This window comes from Mesocricetus auratus, unplaced genomic scaffold, assembly GCF_017639785.1.
Source record: "Mesocricetus auratus isolate SY011 unplaced genomic scaffold, BCM_Maur_2.0 Super-Scaffold_6730, whole genome shotgun sequence".
Taxonomy (NCBI): Eukaryota; Metazoa; Chordata; class Mammalia; order Rodentia; family Cricetidae; genus Mesocricetus; species Mesocricetus auratus.
In genome coordinates, this window is record NW_024429184.1 from 18262472 (window position 1) to 18283702 (window position 21231).

At 44.7% G+C, this 21231-nt stretch overlaps 1 long non-coding RNA gene across 1 annotated transcript; it reads left to right on the forward strand.

Moving 5' to 3' along the window:
- Window positions 1–2706: 2706 nt before the first annotated feature.
- On the forward strand, window positions 2707–4862 carry LOC121138941. The gene is made up of 2 exons (XR_005875806.1): window positions 2707–2896; window positions 4301–4862. It is a non-coding gene; the product is annotated as an uncharacterized LOC121138941 (long non-coding RNA).
- Window positions 4863–21231: the final 16369 nt, after the last annotated feature.

Consider the following 21231-nt stretch of genomic DNA (forward strand, 5'->3'; position numbering starts at 1 on the left):
GGCCTAACTGTAGCTTGGTGAAACAATGAGTTTGTCTGGGTTGCTTCCAGGAACATGGTTGACTCGGGCAGTTTAACACCAGGAAGCTCATCTCAGTGTGGGGTCTGGTCAAGAAAGCTTCATCACTCCAGTCCCCCGTGGTGCATCAGAGATCCCCCCCCCTACTGCTTATGCTTATGTAACCTCCAGCCTCCTCCTCCTGATCTGGAACTTTCTCCTGAGTTTTTATAACTTTTATGTGAATTTCATGAGCCTTCCTCCTTATGTCCATGAGGAAATGTTTCCATTAGGAGGAACTAGCTATACAATAGGCATCAACACTGTCCCTTACGTGTTTATAGCAGGGGTATTGACATTGCTTGCCCGACATACTAATGATAATACTACATTTACAATAGTTTTAATAAGTGGGATTAATTCATTTGAATAGAACTAAGACAGCATTCTGGATAATTCCAGAACTCCTGGACTAATAGCAGACTCTTGGAGCTGGAGGAGCTCTTGAAGGTTGGTCAGTCTGTTTATCGTTATTTTAGATTTGACAGCATTCTGGATAATTCCAGAACTTCTGGACTAACAGCAGACTCTTGGAGCTGGAGGAGCTCTTGAAGGTTGGTCAGTCTGTTTATCGTTATTTTAGATTTGACAGCATTCTGGATAATTCCAGAACTTCTGGACTAATAGCAGACTCTTGGAGCTGGAGGAGCTCTTGAAGGTTGGTCAGTCTGTTTATCGTTATTTTAGATTTGGTTCTAGCACAGCGTGTTCAGTTCATAGCTTTCTGTAAAAAAATAAGTTTTGCTGTAAAAAATAATCATCGTCCTATTTTTTCATTTGAATGAACTAACATTGCTTTTTCCCCCCCTTAGCAACAAGGAAAGAAAATGATTCATATTATTCATACTTGAACGTTCATTCCAGTTGTGTCTGTGGGTCCTACAGACTCAGGCCCAGCGGGACGAAGCAAACCACTAAGGGACCTTTGAAGTCGGTGCCCCACGCGCTTTCTCTGCCTCCTGGTCACCACCATGTGAGCGGCCGCTGCTGCACAGTTCCCCTGCCTTAGTCTGCGCTGCTCCTCACCCCACGATACACTATAACCTCTGAGAACAAAAGTCAAATCTACCTCTCCTTCCTTAAGATGTTTCTGGTCAACGTTTTGTCGCAGGATGCTAGGGTAACTAACACAGCATGTGCTACTGCTTAGTCCTTTTACCTCTGAGCTCTCCGACTCTTCAGTCATTCATTCATTTGGAAGTTTCCTCTCAGATACGCTCAGAACATTTTTCAGCTGATGACCTGAGTTCTCTATCCTTTCCTGTCCAAGAGGGACTCTAGCTGTCAGCATCTCCTCAAATCTCAGTCAGAGTCTCTTAAACCTAATGACTCTATTTCACTTGGTTTGGAATTTCTCTTCCTGTAGTTCAGTCTAGAAGCTTCCTCCAGCACAGAACGGGGGTAACTGACCTCACCTCTCTTTCACTTCCGCCATGTATCACAGACCCACATTCCAGCATCTTTAAGCCATTGCGCTCCATGCATTTTCCTGGTTTTCTAGTTGCTTAAGAGGGAAAGCTATTAGTCCTGCTATTTCAAACTATTTATTCTCGGAGCACGAGAGTGCTGGTTCGCCACACGCCCTGCTCTCCTGGCTGCTGTGGGTGTGCAGTCACTCGGAGTAACTTACCTTTTTATTTGAATGTATTTTAAAGCAGTAGGCAGACTAGCAAGGCAGGATGACAACCGTGCCTTTGAATGGACGCATCCAGAGGAGCCACCGCCTGCACTGGCGACACCCGTGTGAAGACAGCACGCCAGAGATTGTGATACTTAGTATAGTTAATAAACTGGTGAGCAACACTAAGCAACCACTACCAAAAGGTGTGTTCTAATGCATCAAGATCAACAACAAAATTTTATTCGCTAGTGAATATCAATAAAACAAGCTCAAAGGCTGAGAACAAAAGAAGGAACGCTAAATCTAATGCCTATTATTTCATCGTAGCCAGTGATGGAATGATATACCCATCATCCCAGCCAACCCTCATTCCCTGGCTCTGAACTCCCTACACAGACATAAGCACGGAGAATTGTGTAACTATTTCTGGACTTAGGTTTTAGTGGGTGAGAAATATGTGGCTTCCACAGTTTTGGAAGAACAAGAATGGAACATGTTTTTACTAAGCTTTCCAGTGTCGTTTACATGGCCATGGCACCGACAGGAAGTTACTCTAACCAGATTGCAATGTTCCGACCCCTCACTTAACAGTTTTTGCTGTGATTAGAACTGCTGAGTGATGCTGAACGTAGGGTAGGGGCTCCATTTAAGTGTGTGAAGACTCCTGGGAACGGCGGAGGTAGATGCTCTTGTTTTGCCCTCCTTTGCGGCTGGAAGCAGACCAGTGTTACTATCAAATTTGCCTGCGCGATGGTGACAATAGAAATGACAGGAGCTCCATCACCGGTCCCCAGGGAGCCGTCCCAGGGTTGGAGGGAGGAAAGGATGGAGTCAGGGACCAATCCCAGAACCCTCCTTTTGCATCTGCATGCACATATTGAGTGTATGTGTGGCGGTGTGTGGGCTGACTAGTCGGAGCTAGCCAGCTTGCTGCAGGGTTGAAGTCTCTGACTTCCGGGTGTTAGGACTGCCCACAGGCGTCATGCCTGCCTGGCTGTTTCCTTGGGTTCCAAAGACTCTGGCCCTCGGCCTGTGAATGTATCATGCGCTGAGCTGTCTTCCCAGTCCAAACGCCCTTCTCACTCATGAGGCCACACCTGGGACACAGGACACCTGTGTGAGTGGGCGCAGACTGGAGGGAGTCAGCGTGCCCCTGGTCTGTCGGGTCAGCAGCTGTGGATTTGCCTTCTGATGGCAAGCGAGGCGATGTTCATTAAGGTCTGGCTTGGCAGCTTTTATTGTAATGATCTTTGAGTTACAGGGAGTATCTTAATTGGGCATTTTAGACTCACTTGAGGTTGACAGAGTCCATATAACTTAGCAGATTACCTTAGGAATTTCAAAATGTGTGTCTCAAAATAGAGCTTAGAAAAAACGGGGAGTAGAATCTGTGTTGGCTTTAAAATCCACTTTGAGCAAGGGAAATTTACAGCCTGGGCTGCCTTCTGAGTCCCTGCTGCTGATGCTGCACTTTGGGCGGCAGGCTGTCATTTCAGGGCAGGGTTTTCGTTTTAAATAATTTGTTCAAAATGAAATACTACTCTCTTTCAAGAAAACTTTAGGCTGAATTATTTTACCAAACATTTTCCATGTCATGCTAAGAGGTTAAATTTGCCACATCAATGGTGTTTTAGGGAAAACCAGCTACAACTGGTAACGAAGTGTCCCAATTCTCGCAAAGGCAGCAAGGAGGTTTGTGCTCCACCGGAAAGCCTTGCAGCTCCTAGAGCTTTGTGACGCTTTTCAACAGCGCCACCTAGTGGAGTTCCCTAGCTATAAAGGCACGGCTCACTGTAAGACCCTATCCTTGAGTCTTTGAATACCATGGTTTAGCTGAGTGTGATGGCATATACTTGCAATTCCAGCACTCGGAGGCTAAGACAAGAGGAAGGATTGACATGAGTTCAAGGAGATCCTGGAGTACACAGCAAGACTCTGTCTCAAAAACAAAACAAAACAAAGACCGAGAGGTTTGGGACGCAACTCAGTGGGACCAAAGGTGTCTAACATGTTCAAAGTCTTGCTTTGGATCCCAAGTACTGGGCTGACGTGGGAGGCGGCAAATGAACCAACCGTTCCTGATGTTGCTCAGCCTACTGATGAATGAATCCCAGTCCCTGAATTGATTGAGCGCAGATATATATTCAATCAACTTCCCGAAAGTTATTTACTGATTTCGTTTCCATGGTGACTGTCTTTTTGCCTCCTTTCACACTGTCCGCCCTCACCCCCGCCATAAAATCTCACTGGCGAATTAAGACATTTGCGTATAAAATAAGATGCAAGTTTCACAGAGTAGAAAGGGACGCGGGTTACAGGTGCCTGTTATAAGTGCAATGGTGTTTATACAGCTCACCAAACACGTTGCTGACGTCACAAGACGTCTCCAGATGTGTGTCCATGGGATGGTGGGAGAGGACAGCCAATGACAGTAGAGAGTTTGTTCTCCAGATTCATTTTATGTTCTCACTGGGAAAAGCTAGATTGTGTTTGCCAGATTCTCCTGCAGTTAGGCAGGAGGTTGAATTATGTCAGGTGGGATATGAATAGAACCTGGTTTCTAAAGTATCCTCCACAATTTCTTTGCTTCTCCCAAACCCCCTGATATCCGTCCTTATCCAGGCAGACCGTGGGCGCTTCAACAGCCTGTCCTCAGCCTATGCTCCTAACCTCACAACCTTGAGTGAATGCGATGCGGACAGAGCACATCTTATTACTGGACGCTAAGGATTTGGGGTTTGTTTGTTAATCGCACCGATGAGTACAGGACGGAAGAAAATGGAAGAGAAAAGAGATGCTGTAGTAGAGAACATGCTTCTCCCTCCGGAAGACGCCTGGGCTGTCTGACTCATCTGTGCAGGTTTCAGAGCAAGCGCGTGGTTGATAAATGCTGGAGACCCCAGCGGTACAGCTGGAACGCAGCGCCACGGAAAACACCGCTGACATACGAGCTTGGGAGCCAGAGAAGCTGGCTGTGACGGAGATGACGAAACTTGGGTAGAAATGCTTCCTGCAACTGTAGACGTGATGAGTCCAGGCAAGGTGCCTGCGCTGTGGGGTATTTAGGAATGGGGCCTGTCAGCTTTCGTGGTGTCTTTATACTGTCTTTCATGATGCTGACCGACCTCACGCTGTCAAACCTCTTCCATGCTAATTAAAGCTCTCAATAATCTCCATTCCAAGATTCCCTGCAATATATGATGTGTGTTTGTTCCCACAATAGTCAGGGTTTGCAGCACACATCCAACGCCTAAGGAGATGCTTAGATAAGCAAAGGAAACTAATGGGCTGCAGAGCAGGGAGTCTGCAGAGGAAGCTCTGGCATAAGGCTGTTGTCTGGAGGAAGAAAGGCAGACAAGCCTGGACACAGGAGGGGGTGAATGAGCCAAGTGACACGGTTAAACCAGGAGGCCGTTGATTTTGTGGGGTAAGGTGTGTGTGTGTGTGTGTGTGTGTGTGTGTGTGTGTGTGTGTGTGTGTGTGTGTGTGTGGAGGGCAGTTGAACAGTCTATCCCAGATGGAGGCAGGATAACAAGAGCTCTGGAAACCATCATGGAGAACTGAATTTAAAGCTAAGTCAGCACTCCAGATCAGTTAAGCACACAGACTTACCAAACCTTGCTTGGAGAGCTGCTATCTTCTGTTGTGATCCCCCCAAAATACACTCAAGATGGACGGAGATAGGACTGAACACCCTGTTCCTAAAGAGAAACATTCAGAGTTTATGCGAAGTGTCTGTCTGAATGTGACCTTGAGTGTCCTTTCTTATTGTCGGACTGATGACAAAAGGACCTTATCCCTGTAGACCCGTGACTCTCAACCTTCCCAATGCTGTGACCTTTTAACACAACTCCTCGTGTTGAGGTGAACCCCAACCATAAAATTATTTTCATTGCTACGTCATAACTGTACTTTTGCTACAGTTATGAATCTTGGTGTGAATGCTTTCTTTTCTTTTTCTTTATTTATTTGGGGGAGGGGGATAGAAGTTTGCCAAAGGGGCTGTGACCCACTGCTCTAGATCCTCCTAGCTCTGTATTGCCTTTTCTGCTATCAATCCCTCTCCTGTGGAGCTAACCCCACTTGTGCAGCCACAGTATTGGACATATGGCTCTGTTATCTCCTGCTCATTGTAGACACTTACTTGGCTCCCACAGAAACTCTATATCCTCCAAGGGAATGGACTGTGAGTCATTTAACTCTGGATTGGAGGAGTAAGGACAATGTCCACTCCCTGAAAAGTAATGGAGTAATATGCCATAGATGCATGCATGCTGGATGAAAAGAAGATAGGTAGAAAGTAAATGTGCTGGGTCTAGACCTTATAAAACAAGCCTTGACTCCTAGATACATGGGAGGGCTGAGGCAGGAGGATCGCAGGTTCAAGGCCAGTCTAGCTATTGAATGACTTCAGGGCCAGCCTGGAAAAGTTAGTGAAGATTGTCTCAAAATAAAAAATAAAAAGTGGGCTGGAGATCAAATTCAGTGATAGCACACTTGCCAACCTTACACGGGACTCTTGAGACTCTAAGTTCTATCTTGAGGAAAACACAGAGAGAGGGGAGAGAGAGAGAGAGGGAGGGAGGGAGGGAGGGAGGGAAGAAGGGAGAGGGAGAGGGAGAGGGAGAGGGAGAGGGAGAGGGAGGAGGGCCTTGTGGTGATCCCAGCACTTAGGAGACTGAGGCAGGAGAATCACAAATCCCAGGCCAGCCTGGATTCTATAGCAAAAATCCTGTCTTGAAAACGAAATGACAAAACCAGAGCAAAAGAGGCTCCATTCATGTGCCCACCACAGCTATCCCCTGCACTCATCTGTCCATGTGTCATCTGTCTTCCTTTATGAGACTTAGACTCGTTGAGTCTTAAACTCATTCTCAGCATAGTTCAAGGTCTGCCATGTTTAAAACACTAAGTGAAATGATCTTTGAGCGAATAGATACATGGCCCGATGACACAAGACCTCAGAAAGAATTCAGTTAAAGAAAACGATTAGTTAGCCAGCTGCAAAGACAGTGCCACGGCCAGATGTGGTACGACTCTGGCATACATGGAGAGGCATGGTGGAGGCACTTGAATCATGGTTAGAACATACAGCTTAAGATAAACAAATCAGAAAATGTTCTGCTGGCCATGGGAATTTGGGGAGGCTTCGATACTGAGACATTTAATCCACGAATAGAATAAACCAGGTAAGTCATCATTGCTATGCTGCTTCTCAGAGTAGAGCCTGCAGTAAAGAGGCCAGTCAAAAATGAGCCATGGGGGCTAGACAGGTGGTTCAGCCAATAGGAGCACTGGTTGCTCCGCCCGATGACCCAGGTTTGATTTCCAGCACCCACATGCTGGTGCACGGTCATCAGTAGTGCCACGGTACCTGGCACCCTCTTGTGACCACTGTGAGCACTGCACAAATGCGGTACACAGGCATACATGCAACCTATTTACATAAAACAAAATAAAATTAGAATAAAATGAAAAATAAAGTAAGCCTCGGTCTCTGGTGAGGGACATGGTTCAGTGAGAAGTTGACTTTCTCTGAAAGGCTGAAGAGATACGCTGATCCAGTCTGGAGTTCAGAATCCTCTCGTCTCAGATTCAGGCCGCCTCGCTTCGAGTTCTGGAATTGTAAGTGCTTGCCAAGATTTTGAGACTCTAAATCACATATTAATAAAAAAAAAAAGACAAAATATTTCGATCATTGTGTAAGTTTGTATCACAATCAATTGGGATTGTTCGGATTCTGCCTCCCCAAGCCACACCCATCAAATTACCTAACAAGGAAAATGATGAGGGGGAAGAAGGAGAGAATAGAGTGTATATATATATGGGAAGAAAGAACACAGGCGTCCTTCTGGAAGATTTCAGGAAACACTGGGCTTAAACACTTTGCCCTTGGTGTTTCATAAGGTTATCATAATAAGATATAACAAGATGAAGCTAAGGAATTACTTATTTTATTTTAAAAGACTAGACTAGCCGGGCGTTGGTGGTGCACGCCTTTAATCCCAGCACTCAGGAGGCAGAGGCAGGCGGATCTTTGTGAGTTCGAGGCTGGGCTGGACTACAGAGTGAGTTCCAGGACAGTCTCCAAAACAATACAGAGAAACCCTGTCTCGAAAAACCAAAAAAAAAAAAAAAAAAAAAAGACTAGACTGTTGTTCAAAAACTTAAAATCTGAATTTAAAAAAATAAACATAAAGTAGTGCATGGAGGGGCACACCTTTAATCCCAGCACTCCAGAAGTAGAGGCAGGAGGATCTCTGTGAGTTCCAGGGCAGCCTGGTTGGTCTACACAGTGAATTCCAGGACAACCAGGACTACTTAGAGAGACCCTGCTTGAAAAAATCAATAGAAACAGATAGATAAATAGATAGATAGATAGATAGACAGACAGACAGACAGACAGACAGACAGACAGAATGATCAGATCCCACTCCTGTGTATACATCCAAAGAAAACAAAACCACTGTGTGGGAGAGATATCTGCACTCAATTTCATTGCAACATTAGTCACAGCAGCCGAGATATGGTTCTCACCCTGAGAGTACCTCAGAGAACAACTGGGTAAGAAACCACTGGGATGCAATATTCACAATGAAATACCATTCAGTGTATAAAGAGGAAGAGAATTTTGTCATCAACAGCAATGTGGATGAGCCTGGGGGACATGGTGATAAATGAAATAAACCTGGCACAGAAAGACAAACTCTGGAAAAGCTGAACTCCTAGAGAGTAGAATGGTTGTTATCGGAGTCCCAAGGGTACAAGGTTTGGGGAGATTTTGGTCAAAGGCCAAATGTTCATTAGATGGGAGGAATACATTCGAGAGATCCATGGCACATAATGGTGATTACACTCAATGGCCATATATCCTATATTTGAAAGTTGCTAAGAAAACACATGTCTAATCTACCTACAAAAAATAAAATGGATGATTTACATGTGATTCTCGTCTTATGCATTGTCTTCAAACATCACTTTAAATAGGGGCCCATGCCTTGCCTGGGTTGGCTTTGAGTTTGCTTTGCAGCTGAGGCCAGCCTTGGAGTCTGGATCCTCCTGCTCCCACCTCCCAAGTGCTGGATGACCTCACCGTGTTATTTGTCTCTCTAGCTCCCCAAAGTCTGGGCAGGGCTGCTTATGTTTGCACATCTACTCCATTTGTCCTTAGTTCATTCCCAGCTGGTCACTAGTTACTCTGTAGCAAAAGGGAAATCCCTGTATAAGGAGATAACTATTTTCCAACTGTAGAAGAGGGAAGACAAATCCTTGCATATTCCCAGGATAAGACTGTTTTCATTACACCTTTGATTACAAAGTCAACAACATCAAACTGTGTGTATACTTTGACTTTTAAAAATTTGTTGTAAAGCTAATTACAAATAAACTTACAAGACTAATAAAGTACAAGTGTGTGCATGCTCAGATGTGTGTGTACTCATGGGTATGGAGTCCAGAGGTTGACATCAGGCATCTTCCACTCTCCATCTTAAATCTCAATAGGCAGGCTCTCTCATTTGAGCCCAGAGAACAGGAATTCTGCTAGTCTCGCCAGCCTGCTTGATCCTAAGACCCCCTGCGTCTACCTCCCAAGTCTGAGATTACAGGTGGGCCACCGTGGTGGACAGACATTTCTGTTGGTGCTGGGGGTTCTAACTCTAGTCATTTCCACACTGAGCCATATCCTCTGTCCTGAGTAGGGATATGTTTTTGATCCAACAAAACAATGATTTGGGCTGAGTCTGGGAAAAGGTCTTTGGGGAATCTTCCATGACAGTGATGTTTCACCTGCTGGTTGAGTCACTGAGGGCTGCTAACGTTTTTCCTTATGAAGAATGACACTTATTTTAACTGATTCATTATTTAGCAGAGCAGACCTGCTTAATAGCAACCTGCAATCCAATGTTAGCAAATATTTAATAGTGAAGGAGCATCACAGATGAACTGCTGCTGGTGGCTATATACAAAAATGGAATCTACGTGCTGTGACATGTGACATCAAGTGACTAGTCACCACTTCCCTGCATCTGAATGACTGCCAAATCCTTATTCAAACAGTGGGCCAGAACATCCCGTTATAAGGGGTTATCTGAGCAATGCAGATCTACAGACATTAAAGGAGCAAAAGACAACTAGAACTTGAGGTGCCTTTTTGTTGGTGATTTTTTAATAACTTATTTACTTTTAATAACTTATTTATTTTATGTGCACTGGTGTTTTGCCTGCATCTATGTCTGTGTGAGGGTGTCAGATCTTGGAATTACAGACAGTTTGTGAGCTGCCATGTGGGTGCTGGGAATTGAACCCAGGTCCTCTGGAAGAGCTGATGGTACTCTTAACCACTGAGCCATCTCCAGCCTTTTGTTGGCAGTTTCAACCAGACACACTTTCTGGGATCTCTATCTGGAATTTCTTGATGCTGGAGGTGCAGGGATCCAACTAGAAGTAAACACTTAAGAAAAGAAGCTCTGTCACAGACACCTGGATGATGAAGATATCAGACAGAAGTTGGGAATGATGACTCAAGTTTGTAGTTCTACATATGGGAAGCTGAGGCAGGAAGACTGCTGTGAGTTCAAGACCAGTAAGAACAACACAGTGAATTACACTCAGCCTGGGTTACCGTTACAGTTAGAGATCCTGTCTCCAAAAGCCAAACAGCAACAGCAAACCAACCAACAAACAAGCAGAACAGAACAAAACACAGACAACGAAGCCTGCTTTTCCAATCTCAAAAGGATATTAAGGCAGTTGAACTTGTGCCAAAGGCAGTCTTAGATGGAAACTGACCTTCAGCCAAGGGACCAGCTCAAAATTCCATTGCCGCACACACCTCTGCCTCCACCAGGAAGTTGCTGATTATGTTGGCTTCTATATGGCTCCAAAGAAGGAAGAACTTCTGGAAGGATGCTCTCTCACACTGTCACAGTTTTCTTACCAATGGGGGACATTTTCTCTTTGTCATTTAGCACATATTATCTTGTATGGCAGGGTGACACAGTTAACAGCATTTTAGATGTAATATTGCATGTGTATGGTGTGTGCATGTGGGCTTGGGTGTGGCAGTCAGAGGACGGCTTTATGGGGTCAGTCCTCCCCTCCTTTACTGTGGAGTGAGTCCTCCCCTCCTCCTTTACTGTGGAGTGAGTCCTCCCCTCATCCTTTACTGTGGAGTGAGTCCTCCCTCCTCCTTTACTGTGGAGTGAGTCCTCCCTCCTCCTTTACTGTGGAGTGAGTCCTCCCCTCCTCCTTTACTGTGGAGTGAGTCCTCCCCTCCTCCTTTACTGTGGAGTGAGTCCTCCCCTCCTCCTTTACTGTGGAGTGAGTCCTCCCTCCTCCTTTACTGTGGAGTGAGTCCTCCCTCCTCCTTTACTGTGGAGTGAGTCCTCCCCTCCTCCTTTACTGTGGAGTGAGTCCTCCCTCCTCCTTTACTGTGGAGTGAGTCCTCCCCTCCTCCTTTACTGTGGAGTGAGTCCTCCCTCCTCCTTTACTGTGGAGTGAGTCCTCCCCTCCTCCTTTACTGTGGAGTGAGTCCTCCCTCCTCTTTACTTGCTGAATTTCCTATCGCAGTGTGAAAACCCCATAAAGTAACTTACAGAAGAAGGCTCGTTTTGCCTTATAGTTCCAGAGGGTTAGGGGCTGTCATGGTGGGGACAGCATGGGGACAGGTGGACACAACACAGGAGCAGGAAGCTGAGATCTCACCTCCTGAACTGTCAGCTTCAAGCAGACAGAGGCAACTGCAAGTGACACGTGGCTTTTTTTAAAATTACTTTAATTTTAAATAGCTTGTTTCACATGCCAATCCCAGTTCCCTCTCCCTCCCCTTCTCCTGCACCCCCAGCATCTCCCCCAGCCTCCCACCCTATTGCCACTTCCTTCCACATAGGGGATATCTAGAGTCTGTCATTTCACTCAGGGTAGGGTCCAGGTACTCCCCTAAGAGTCCAGGCTGAGAGAGCATCCCTCTTTGTGCTATAGGCACACGATGACTGTTTGTATGCCAGGGATAAACACTGATCCACTGCTCAGGACCCCATAGGTAGCCCAGGGCTCCTCGCTGACTCTCACACTCAGGCGGTCTGGATCAGTCCCATGCTGGCCTCCCCGCTGTCGGTCTGGGGTACAAGAGGTTCCCCTGTTCAGATCAGCTGTCTCTGCTGGTTTTGCCAGCCCATTCTTTGCCAATTTGCTCATCACTCCTCTCTCTCTGTCATTGGGTTCCTTGGGTTCAGTTCAGTGCTTAATTGTGTGTGTTTGCCTCTGCTTTCATCAGTCACTGGATGAAGGCTCCCGGATGGTTATAGACATCAAGTTCATTATCAGGAATGGGCATTCGAGGTGGTCTCTCCACTATTGCTTAACTTGCCAATTGGTGACATCCTTTTAGATCACTAGAGGTCTCACTGATGCCAGATCTCTCTTCAAACCTATGACTCCCTCTATTATGGTATTTCTCATCCTGTTCTCTCCCTATTCTACCCCCCACTCAACCTTCCTGTTCCCCCATGACCTACTCTCTCTTCCTCTTCTCCCCCTCTCTTCTTCCCAGCTCCCACTCCTCCCCCACTTCCTGCCTTGTTCCCAATCTGTTCAGAAGATCTTGCCTCATTTCTCTTCTCTGGGGTACCATGCATATCTCTCTTAGGTTCTTTCCTGTTTCCCAGACTCTCTATCAGTGGAATTGCAGACTGGCACTATCCTGATCCATGTCTAAAATCCATGTATGAGTGGGTACATACCATGTTTGTCTTTTTGTGACTGAGTTACCTCACTCAGGATGGTTTCTTCCAGTGCTATCCATTTACCTGAGAATTTCAAGATTCCATTGTTTTTTTCTGCTGAGTAATACTCCATTGTGTAAATGTACCACATTTTCTCTATCCACTCTTCAGTTGAGGGGCATCTAGGTTACTTCCAGGTTCTGGCTATTACAAATAATGCTGCTATGAACATAGTGGAGCAGATGCCCTTGTTGTATGAATTTGCCTCATTTGGATATATACCTAAGAGTGGAATTGTTGGGTCTTGTGGTAGATTAATTCCCATTTTCCTGAGGAACCTCCATACTGATTTCCAAAGTGGCTGTACGAGTTGGCACTCCCACCAGCAGTGGAGGAGTGTTCCCCTCTCTCTACATCCTCTCCAGCATATATTGTCTTCGGTGTTTTCTATTTTAGCCATTCTGACAGGAGTAAGATGGTATCACAACTAAGAAAGAGAACTATAGACCAATTTCCCTCATGAACATCGATGCAAAAATACTCAATAAAATATTAGCAAATCGGATTCAAGAACACATCAGAAAAATCATCCACCATGATCAAGTAGGCTCCATCCCAGGAATGCAGGGATGGTTCAACATTAGAAAATCTATCAATGTAATCCACCATATAAACAAACTGCAAAAGAAAAACCACATGATCATCTCACTAGATGCTGAAAAAGCCTTTGAAAAAATCCAGCACCCCTTCATGATAAAGGTCCTAGAGATATCAGGGATAACAGGAACATACCTGAACATAATAAAAGCAAAATACAGTAAACCAACACCTAACATCAAACTAAATGAAGAGAAACTCAACATAATTCCTCTAAAATCAGAAACAAGACAAGGCTGTCCACTCTCTCCATATCTCTTCAATATTGTACTTGAAGTTCTAGCTACAGCAATAAGACAACAAAAGGAGATAAAGGGGATACAAATAGGAAAAGAGCCGGGCGTTGGTGGCGCACGCCTTTAATCCCAGCACTCGGGAGGCAGAGGCAGGCGGATCTCTGTGAGTTCGAGGCCAGCCTGGTCTACAAAGCGAGTTCCAGGACAGCCTCCAAAGCCACAGAGAAACCCTGTCTCGAAAAACCAAAAAAAAAAAAAAATAGGAAAAGAAGAAGTCAAACTTTCACTATTTGCAGATGATATGATAGTTTACATAAATGACCCGAAAAACTTCATAAGGGAACTCCTAGAGCTGATAAACACCTTCAGCAATGTGGCAGGAGTCAAGGTAAACTCAAAAAAATCAGTGCCCCTATTATATACAGATGATGAAGTGACTGAGAAAGAAATCAGAGAAACATCACCCTTTACAATAGCCAAAAACAGCATCAAATATCTGGGGATAATGTTAACCAAGGAAGTGAAAGACTTGTATATCAAGAACTTTGAGTCTTTAAAGAAATAAATCAAAGAGGATACCAGAAAGTGGAAAGATGTCCCATGCTCTTGGATTGGTAGGATCAACATAATAAAAATGGCAATCTTGCCAAAAGTAGTCTACAGATTCAATGCAATCCCTATCAAAATTCCATCACAATTCTTCAAGGACCTGGAAAGAACATTAATCAACTTTATATGGAAAAACAAAAGGCCCAGGATAGCCAAAACATCCCTATACAATAAAGGAACTTCAGGAGGCATCACCATACCTGACTTCAAGCTCTATTATAAAGCTATAGTCCTGAAAACAGCTTGGTATTGGCACAAAAATAGGCAGGTAGACCAATGGAACCGAATTGAAAACCCTGATTTTAACCCACATGCCTATGAACACTTGATTTTTGACAAAGAAGCTAAAACTATACAATGGAAAAAAGAAAGCATCTTCAACAAATGGTGCTGGCATAACTGAGTACTGGTATGCAGAAGACTGCAGATAAACCCATGTTTATCGCCTTGTACAAAACTTAAGTCCAAATGGATCAAAGATCTCAACATAAATCCAGCCACACTGAAACTTTTAGAAGAGAAAGTGGGAGATACTCTTCAACGAGTTGGTACAGGAGACGACTTCCTAAACATAACACCAGTGGCGCAAACACTGAGATCGACAATTAACAAACGGGACTTCCAGAACCTAAAAAGCTTCTGTAAGGCAAAGGACACACACACAGTCAACAAGACAAAAAGGCAGTCCACAGATTGGGAAAAGATATTCCCTAACCCCACATCTGACAGAGGGCTAATCTCCAAAATATACAAAGAACTCAAGAAGCAAGTCTCCAAAACACCAAAAGATCCAATTAAAAGGTGGGGTACAGAACTAAATAGAGATCTCGATAGAGGTGGCTAAAATGGCCAACTGACACTTAAGAAAGTTCTCACCATCCTTAGCCATCAGGGAATGCAAATCAAAACAACTCTGAGATACCATCTTACTCCTGTCAGAATGGCTAAAATCAAAAACACTGAAGACAATATATGCTGGAGAGGATGTAGAGAGAGGGGAACACTCCTCCACTGCTGGTGGGAGGGCCAACTCGTACAGCCACTTTGGAAATCAGTATGGAGGTTCCTCAGGAAAATGGGAATTAATCTACCACAAGACCCAACAATTCCACTCTTAGGTATATATCCAAATGAGGCAAATTCATACAACAAGGGCATCTGCTCCACTATGTTCATAGCAGCATTATTTGTAATAGCCAGAACCTGGAAGTAACCTAGATGCCCCTCAACTGAAGAGTGGATAGAGAAAATGTGGTACATTTACACAATGGAGTATTACTCAGCAGAAAAAAACAATGGAATCTTGAAATTCTCAGGTAAATGGATAGCACTGGAAGAAACCATCCTGAGTGAGGTAACTCAGTCACAAAAAGACAAACATGGTATGTACCCACTCATACATGGATTTTAGACATGGATCAGGATAGTGCCAGTCTGCAATTCCACTGATAGAGAGTCTGGGAAACAGGAAAGAACCTAAGAGAGATATGCATGGTACCCCAGAGAAGAGAAATGAGGCAAGATCTTCTGAACAGATTGGGAACAAGGCAGGAAGTGGGGGAGGAGTGGGAGCTGGGAAGAAGAGAGGGGGAGAAGAGGAAGAGAGAGTAGGTCATGGGGGAACAGGAAGGTTGAGTGGGGGGTAGAATAGGGAGAGAACAGGATGAGAAATACCATAATAGAGGGAGTCATAGGTTTGAAGAGAGATCTGGCATCAGTGAGACCTCTAGTGATCTAAAAGGATGTCACCAATTGGCAAGTTAAGCAATAGTGGAGAGACCACCTCGAATGCCCATTCCTGATAATGAACTTGATGTCTATAACCATCCGGGAGCCTTCATCCAGTGACTGATGAAAGCAGAGGCAAACACACACAATTAAGCACTGAACTGAACCCAAGGAACCCAATGACAGAGAGAGAGGAGTGATGAGCAAATTGGCAAAGAATGGGCTGGCAAAACCAGCAGAGACAGCTGATCTGAACAGGGGAGAGCTCTTGGACCCCAGACCGACAGCTGGGAGGCCAGCATGGGACTGATCTGGACCTCCCGAATGTGAGTATCAGTGAGAAGGCCTGGGCAACTTATGGGGCCCTGAGCAGTGGATCAGTGTCTATCCCTGGAATACAAACAGACATCGTGTGCCTATAGCACAAAGAGGGATGCTCTCTCAGCCTGGACTTTTAGGGGAGTGCCTGGACCCTACCCTGAGTGAAATGACAGACTCTAGATATCCCCTATGTGGAAGGAAGTGGCAATAGGGTGGGAGGTGGGAGGGGGGGATGGGGAGTGCGGGAGGAGGGGAGGGAGAGGGAACTGAGATTGACATGTAAAACAAGCTATTTAAAATTAAAATTAAATAAAATTTTAAAAAGTGAGCTGTGTGAGTCTCTGCTTGTCTCTAGCAAAACAGAGCCCACCTGAGAAAAATGCTGCTACCAAGAACCCATGCTTTTCTCCATTCTTTTGTTTCTAAAATTCCTTTAAAGCTTTTGTTATTCTACCAGGAAATTCATGATCCCACTCTTGATCACCATTTGTAGAGAGAAGCCTTTTCCTTGTCAACAGCTTTGGTTTTTCCCCACTAGTGGGCTCTGCTGCGTTGTAGTCCCCAAATAACACACAAGACGCTGCATTAATTATGAAGCTGTTGGCCTTGCTTGTTTCTTACTGGCTAGCTCTGACTTAAGTATGTATCCCATAGTTGTTAATCTAAGTATTTCTCTTACTGGAGAAAAGTTCCCGACATCTTACTTCTCTGGTGGGCTACATCGTGAGGTACCAAATCCCCTGGAACTGGAGCTATAGACAGTTGTGAACTGCCATGTGGGTACTGGGAATTTAATCTAGGCCTGGCAAAAAAAATTGTAATTCTTGTAGGCATCATTTATAGAAGAATCTATGGAAACTAGACTCAAGATGGCACTAAATCCAAAGACTGTAACTATGATCCAGCCCCCCCCATTTCCATTCCTTTAGTTTGCTGCTGTCTCCCGTGTTTTTTTCATTTATTAAGCACAAGTATCAGGGCTTTGTATTGGGCATCTCTTTCAAGGTCCTATCAGATAACTTCAGAATTTCAGCCTTGACATGTTGTGATCTGAGACACAACATCCTGACAGTCACATTCTTATTAAAAGTTCAGTACTAAATGCTTAGAACTCGTGGGGGTTAACCTAACAATAACTGAAACATGAACCAAGTTCCAAATATTTCCATATTTTATTTTGGAGACAGAGTTTCTCTGTGTAACAGCCCTGGCTATCCTGGAACTTGCTTTGTAGAACAGGCTGTCCTCGAACTCATAAAGATCCTTCTGCCTCTGCCTTCCAAGTGCTGGGATTAAAGGTGTGTGCCACCACCACCCAGCCAATTAACTGTAATATTTTTCTTTTTAGCTGCTTATGTCTCTTGAGAACTGCAGCTGTTTTCCTTTACACTTCGTTTTGCCTTCTTTTTTAATGCTGGAAAATATCGTTCTATGTTCTTGTTGTGGGGACACCAGACCTTGGGCAGAGACCCACTTCCCCATCAGCCTGGGAGTAGGCAGCCATAAGACAATGTTTACTAAAAACATGTTTACTAAAAACAATAAAATGCCAGGGGCCAACGGGAACCGCCCTGACCTCGACCTTTTCCAAAGACTAACCGCCTCTTCTGACACACCCAAGTCAGTCTCTGGTGTCAGAGCAGAACCAGCCAGGGGTAAGGCAGGGAGCGGAAGCTTTTCTGGAGGGAGCCTTTCTTGGGAAGTTTTCTTGAGCCTTTTTGGGGTCTGCTTAAAGTTCTCTTTACATCGTTATCTGGTCTCTGTGTTGTCAATCCCCGACACCCTCCGCACATTCTCGGACACAGGCTGCACAGCAGGTGCGGCACTTGTCACTTAGAGGCGGATGATTCACTATTCCTTTTTGAAGTCTAGTTGCTTCCCTGGGGGCATGGTGATGACTCCATACAGACACCTCTTTCCAGGTAATGCTCTTCCTCTATGGCTCACACCAGTTTGACCAAACCAGAACCCTGCTGGATTTCCCACTGTACTCTCATCCTGAATTGCAAAGTACCACTTTGCTGGAATCTTCTACTTAGTCTTGGAAAACTTTGCTCCTTTTCTTCCTCTCTTCTCAGCTTGACAACATCATCCAAGGACGTATCAGTTTTGTCAAGGTTCTTATTGTGGTGGGCTTTCAGGGACGGTGGCGGGGTCACAGTGGCTTGCAGCAACTGAGAGCTGAACCCGGGTCCTGCCTGGGGATGCTGCATGGGAGCAGTCAGTCATCCAGGAAGGCCAGAGTGGCAGCCCGCCACCTCCCACTCTAAGTGTGCGAGTGGAACAGTTTCCACAGAAAGTGAGGACGATGGCCCCAAATCAAGAAGTTACTAGATATATTTAATTTTGTTAATAAAGGAAACATTTATTTGGGTTGCCAGATGCCTTACTGAGGGGCCTATTTCTAGTCCTTCCTGGTTTGGTTAGGTGTCAGGAACTGCGCAGCCTAATCTCAGGTCAGCCTGTGACTACCTGTCCAATGGGTTTCCTGGGGCAAGTGGCACATGAAAATGGATTCTCACTTGGTAGACCGTGGGACAGTGCAACATTTGCAAAATCCGTGCAGCTTGCAGGCTTGTTTCTCTCTCGTCATACTATTGATCCTTTGGGTGATTTTTAGTTTCACTTTGTCAGCCACACATGAAAAAGCTATAATTTTCCCTGGAAATTATGTTTTTTCTAAAAAGTTTCCCTTTAGAATCAGCAGGGAGTAAATGCTTCTCAAATCTCTTCTCTGGAATTACTAACTGCAACTCCTGAAAGACCCCTACCCAGGACCCCCTAGGAAAAGAAAAGCAAGGCCAGGCCATTGCCTAATGAAAGAAACCCAGACCAGGTGTCTCACCCTCAAAACAGGATGTCTGTGATCACTACAGCAGTCATGGGACCCGGATAATAATTGCTGAAGCGTGCTGGGAACTTTCATATGACAATACTAGAAAACCTAGTCCTTGGCAACTACCCTGGCCCCCAATTGTGTCTGATCACTATAGCAATCATGGGACCCGGATAATAATTGCTGAAGCGTGCTGGGAACTTTCATATGACAATACCAGGACACCCAGTCCTTGGCAACTACCCTTGGCCCCAGTTGTGTCTATGATCACCATAGTAGTCATGGGACCAGGATAATAATTGGTGAAGCATGCCAGGGTCTTTCATAAAGTAATACCAGGAAACTTAGTCCGTGGGAACTACCCCTGCCCCCAAGATGAGCCAATGAAATGCCTGTTACTTATGTAACCATTAAAACTCTATAAATATTGTACTCCCTGCAAGCCCGGTATGCTCTGCACCCGAGTTGCAGTAGCATCCGCAGGCGCCTGTGTACTCAATAAATCACCTCTTGCATTTGCAGCCAGTGGTCTGGCCCCGGTTCTTGGGCAGAGGGTTCGGTTCAGTGCCCGGCGCTTTGTTGCCGAGGTTTTTCACTCCTAATCCTGGAAACTTTTCTGACTCAATAGGGACAGTTAGGTATTTATGAGAAAACAACTCTTGGACCATTAGCCAGGTCTCAAAGCTCTGGAAAGGAGAGTAGGGATTGCATACACAGACTAGGGTGAAAACCTCGGGAATACACATAGTGTCAATGGTTAAGAGTAAGTTCCTTGGACACCAAGCATATAGAATCAATGGTAAGATCCAGCATGCTCCAATGGAGGAAATAATGCAATGTAAAATATGGGATAAAAGACCCATCTTTACCATACACAGGAGCTTATGCGGAAGAAGTATGGTATAGTGGGATGGCTTAGTGCCTTATCAAAGTCTGCCTTTTACAGAGAGATTGAGACATGGGAATTGCATAAAAGCATATTTTACAGACGTGAAAGAATTGTTTGGGTCTGAATATTGTTGCCCTTAAAGCAATGTACCCATGTCTATTATTTTTTAACTTTGTAACCGCAAGTAGCTGCCAGCTGACCTATGTTCTCCAAGAGCAGGATGTGTCTGGCTCAATATTTAGTTAAGCATGCAAACATGCTGAACTCTATGTTTAGAATAAGGTTATGTAGGGGATGGGAAAGTATATTTGGGGAAACATAAAGGGGAACAACGGGAGATTTTGTAATGACTACCATGTATTTCTTAAAATATGATGCATTTCTTAAAAGTCAGAAATAGGAGCCAATAATAAAACTGTTCATGTAAGCCTGATAGGGGGAAAAAAACTGTGTTAAAGTATGAAGACAGCTCGAGTTATGTGGGGCCACTGTGTGCAGTCCACCTGGTGGTTGGTCAGAATCTTCCTAGCAGCGAAGTCGCATCGCAGGCTCAGGACCTGAACGGGAGACGAGGCAGAACCTGGCAGTTAGGCTCCCGGGGGACTTACTCCAACTTGAGAATTAACTATTCGGATCTCGCTGTAACAGAACTGAGGTCTGTAGATAGGAAACGTTTACATGAAGGGCCCGAAGATTAATAATAGCTTAAATGATGGCTCAGTACTTCCAGACCCAGATTTTTTTAAGAGAATTTCAAGCGTAAACGAAAGTTTAAAAGAAAGGAATACAGTGAGCCCAAATTGTCCATCACACACCGATTGCTAACTCACTGACTGTGTTTCCTCCACCCCATGCCCCATACTGAAGGTCAGCTCCAGACTTTGGCAAGCCCATTTTATAGGCAGCAAGACAGATGTCCACTAGAGGGCGCAGCCCTCGTTGAGCAGCCCACAGCCACAGAGGGACAATCCCTGCCCTGATTCATTAATGAAGGGTTGTAGAATGGCCTGCCAGTTCCTCCTGTGTTCGATATTAAAGTACTTCTTTGAAGAAGAAAATGCCCCTGTAAGCTCTTTGTTACTGTAACAGGCAATCTGTACAGAAAAACTCGGAAAAAAAAACACGTCTGATTTTTTTTTCTTACCAGATTTCAAAGTATGTTGGTTCCTACGGCCATCCAAAAGTCACAAATGAGGTTTCAATAAAATATTTGACTTCTTGCATATGGTGTATTTTATATTTTAAAATCACTCAGCTCGTACTTACTGATGTTTCCATCTTTGACCTGGGAAACCTGCTAGTTGCCTATTAGTCTTAGAAACGTCTAATTTGTGCTAGCGGTGTGTGTACTAGGGAGAACCTTATGGATGGTATTCCTGTCTTCTGGAGAGCTGTTTCCAGAAGCCCCACGATGTAAATAAACAGATTCTTCTGACTCGGGGTTTTGGAAAGAGCAGTGTGTGTTGTGTTCCTAACTGCTAAGTCATCTCTATAACTGTCTAGCTTCTACTTATGTCTCTATCCTATTCTCCCTATAAAATATTGTTATTTTA